The 4,799-nt window shown below is 34.6% G+C and overlaps 1 protein-coding gene across 1 annotated transcript in view; it reads left to right on the top strand.

The window, feature by feature from the left end:
* fdl (fused lobes) overlaps positions 1 to 4,799 on the top strand; it is a 76,372-nt gene that overhangs the window by 23,513 nt on the left and 48,060 nt on the right. The window lies entirely within an intron of this gene.

Raw genomic sequence — 4,799 nt, forward strand, 5'->3', positions numbered from 1 at the left:
GTTCCCCAAATTTTGCGGCGTACATTGCCGGTTTTTCCTTGCGGTAATTAAAAACCCTCATACATACTACGCAATGTTCGTGCATCCGCGTCGGCATCCGAGTTCGACGATAGCGTGTAGCCGGTAATATAAAAGTATATATGAAAATACTACTCGGAACGCTATAGTTCTCGCCGTGCTAACCACTCCTGGCATCGAGGGCGCTCCGCCTTGAGCCGACAGGGCTCCAGTCGAGTGCCAGCCGATACCCGCTTTGTCTCAGCGACTGTTGAGACATAAGTTGATAGGTCAAGATTTTTCACTTATATCATCCGGCTTGAGACGGATAAAACGCATAAAAAATTGCTTTACGGCATGTGTTTCCCGTTTTTTTATCAGCCTGAAAAGATTGTGTGGCAGCACCTTTAACTAATATCTAAAACTTGTTTATAATAATATTTCTATCATATTTGTCCCTGACATTTATACTATACTTCTGCTATAACATGAAAATAAATAAAATAATTATTTAGTATTCTCTTGGAAAAAAAACTAAATTCCTCCTAAACGCGGCTGGTAGATTATTGGTCAATTAAAATAAAGTCGCTTTAATATCTATGCCATTACGCCACCAAAATTATAAAAACAGACCAGACTCGGCTGCATGTCAGGAACACACTGGCCCCACCTTTTTTTTTTAATCTCATACTAAATAAAGTATTTGATTTAATAGTTTTAAAAACACTTCACATACGCCATGAAAGCTATTTCTATTTATGAATACTTACCACTTATCGATAACATACTTGTGATTGTATGTAAATATGCTATAAAATTTGTCCAAATGGCCGAAACAATTTTACGAGCCATAAAATTACCTGCGTAATGCGATGCTTATGGAAAAATGATGTTCACAATTTCTTGTTATGTTTCTTTCATAAAATACGGAAGAAATATTTGACTAACTTCGTTCTGATGCTACACATACAGTATTGCGTGCAGAGCTAGAAGTTGTGAGACGCGAAGGTCAGGATTAGCTAAACGATGGACTTGTTGGTGGAAATTAGATTAAATAGTGATAGCTCGCTAACTTATTGTCTATGCGAAGAATCTACAGTTTATAGCACTTTCCCTTGATTGAATGTCACAATCTGGAAGAAGCAGCTGACACATATATCAGGCAGTATGTTAAGAATAATATTCGCTATAATTTTTATTAGGATGATTGTTTGTTAAATAAATAAAAAATATACATTTAAATTTTAATCCAACTCCTCTATTAGCCTTCCCCCACTACGTAAATATGCTTATCTAACAATTAAAACATGCAAAAGAACAAATTTATTTCACCCTCCTACCCCGTTCGGGCAAAAACTATCCCGACGCGGCGATTAGCGCACATTAACAAACAAACCACGATCCGGGCTCATTTGTATTCAAAACGGAGGTCAAAAGTACCCCTTAAGGGCACTTTGGAATAAAAACCACGATAAAATGTATTTTAAAATTAGCCCACTTAGGTATTTCCAAAGACATTATATAATAACACGTACTATTTCGATGAGATTTTATTCAATAAACAACTATAACTATATTTAAAAGAGGTCAGGAATATTTACAACGCTAAAACTAAATATAAGTGTATTACAGCATTACAACTAAAATTTAAATTAGATGTGTAATAATTTTTTACTCATTTTGTACATGCGAGATTTGATATTTGTTGGATCATTATCAAAATTCGCACACGCAAAAAAAAAAACAAAAATATGAAATGTTGAAAAATAGGACTAAATATTGCTTTTCTTTTGGTCCATGCCTGTGAAAACAACTGAATTTTGTCTGTTGCTTTTGGTCCCGACGTATAATAACGAGTGATTTCAGTTTTAAATTAAATTTTGTCGGTTTGTGTGTAAAAAGACAATTCTGTTAACGTAACGTTTTAATCTTTCGTCTTATCAGCCTATGTCAGTTGAGCGATTTTCCGGTTTCATTCCAGCCGTTGAGCATCGAAGCCCAGAGATCTAGTTAGCATTATTAGTTAACATTAAAAAGTTCCCGCGTAAAATGTCATTTTCGCCCTTTTTATTTGCGTAGTTGGTAACGCGACTTTGATACTGTGGCACGTAAGTGCCGGCACGTCCCGCGGCCCGGGCCCAATGCACATAACCGCCGTTTAGAAACTACTTAAAAGTTTTCACACATGTTTTTCGTGTCGTTTTACTGAACGACTTAAAAAGTAAATATAACGGCATTAAATATAAATTATTATTATAAATGTAAATATTCTAAATATATAATATTACAAAGTCACCATCCGCGTCTGTTTCAAGCTTCTTCTTTTAAATCACACAACTGATTTTGATGCAGTTTGCATTATTATTTAGACAATTTATTTCCCATGGTATATGTATAGACCTCGTGTGAAGCGGGGCTAAATAATAAAAACGAAAACCCGTGGTCACCTGAAGAAGGATTGTAACAAAAATCTATGATCGTTAGAATTTCTCATTTGGGCATAGTATCGAACCGGGTAATGCAGCATTCCGTCGCTCACATAGGACGCCGGGAAACGGAATTACCGAACACCATATGTGCAGTTTCGCTTTCCCTTACACATCACTGCCTCCCCATCATGTTGCGTGCAATTTACATGAAAGCAATCCGGTGTTATACCAAAAGGCTGGCCATAATCTTTTTTTTTAACATACGCGTCAAAATAGACTCTAGCATGTCTATAATAAAATGCAGTTTTGATTGATGCTTCGGAGATTGAAAATGGAACATCGATGTAAGTTTTTAAAATGGGAGAATCGGCCAGTGTTACTATAACTGTAGATTCATCCATCACTTTTAATCTATTGTTGTGAAGCTGTTTCTTCTCTGGATATTTCTGTGATCAATTTCTTCCAAATTACTTTTTTTTTTCACGTTTAGGTCTAAGTTTGCGAATTTATGGTTTTTATTAAATCTGATATTCATTTATTAATAACTAGCTCTTGCCCGCGGCTTTGACCACGTGAATTTACCTGCGAAAGCGGAACAATTTTTATACAAATTGTCACCCACCATTATAGTCATTTGGGGGTTGATTTTTGGAAAAAGTAGCATATGTTTGAATGGGGGTCTTTAACTATATTCATACCAAATTTCATCAAAATTGGTCCAGTGGTTTAGCCGTGAAAGCGGAACCGACAGACTTTCGCATTTATAATATTAGTATGGATGCGGACGAATGCGGAATAAATGTTATTTTTTTTATCATCACGCTAGTTTCATGCCCTAACAACTCAAGTAATTGCCATTATTTAAATACATTGTCGTGTATATATCGTTGTATAGATAAGCAAAAAAACATTAATAGCCGTTAGACCTTACACGAACCATAGCGAAAAACAGAAGACATAAACAAACAAAAAACGGGTTGCACTCCGCGACTGCCGGCACTAGTGAAAACTTGAATATTAACGTGGTGCATTTTTGACATCTTACGAATTTTCGATCGAGTTTAACATTTTCTACCCATCACAAAAAGTGCACAACGCCGCTAAAGAAGTTTTCACTTCTAAAATACTGTTGATCCTGTTGCAAGGCCTAGGGCGACCCCTACTCCTTATTACTGAGCTGTCAAATGGCAGTCAGCGAGCTAAAGTTTGCTCACTTATTATAACTTGTAAATTGCTTTCGCCGGCTGCTTTATGTTTGACAAATGGAGATTTTACATCCTTAATCGAGTATCAAAAAATGTTTCGGTATATTTCTTATTTGTTCTCATATCTGAACAGTTACAAAACGAATATAATCCAGAATGTTTTGCTTCATTCTTCATCATGCTTCTTGACCATGTTCATTCAAGTTTATTACTTATTTACTAGCTGCGCCAAAGGGCTTCGCTCCCGTGGGAATTTCAAGATAAAAATTAACGTATGTGTTATTCCAGGTTATATTCTACCCGTGTACCAAGTTTCAAAACAATCGGTCCAGCTGATTTTGCGTGAAAGAGTAACAAACATCCATACATAGATACACCATCCTCACAAACTTTCGCATTTATAATATTTGTAGGTCTTGGAGGCGTTAAACAATGAATAGAGATTTACACACTTTTTAATTGACATTTACATAATTTATTATCATCAATCATTTAATCTATCACAGCAGTTACTTGATTATACATACATTATTGTTGCAGTGTTTCTTAAATAGCACGATTAATATAGGTATGTATTTAGGCTAAATATACGTAGTAACCGTGCTTACACTAGTTTTTTAATTTAATCTAGTCTTTATATAACATTGACAATAAGTAGGAAAGAATCAAAGTGACATCTTTAAAATTACTTAAACTTAAGTACGGTTGGTGCAAATTATTACAGCAGTAGTATAAGTAGATTTGTTTAAGATGTGCATACAATTACTTATAATAAGTTATGTTTTTATCCCAGTTTTATATTCTCAATTTGGTACTTCAACTGTACAAATTGTAAAAGAGCAAAAAAACAGTGTTTACACACCAAAGTTTACACACATATTACACTATTCATAAGATGTTCTGAACATGCAATTTTAATCATACTATAGTTTATCTATAAATTTAACGATTAAAATAATTGACTCATTATTACTGCAATATAAATTGAAATTCACGAAACAGATCAAATTAATTGAATAATAATTAGACAAGTATAAATGCGTATCTGCAATATGTTGTTACAGTTTATCCCTTACGGGGTAGACAGAGTCTAGGCCGCGAAGGTCACAAGTAGATGGGTAATGGCTTATTATACTTATATATAGGCTTATATATATATAGGCTTATA

The sequence above is a fragment of the Plodia interpunctella genome, chromosome 18, assembly GCF_027563975.2.
Source record: "Plodia interpunctella isolate USDA-ARS_2022_Savannah chromosome 18, ilPloInte3.2, whole genome shotgun sequence".
Lineage (NCBI taxonomy): Eukaryota > Metazoa > Arthropoda > Insecta > Lepidoptera > Pyralidae > Plodia > Plodia interpunctella.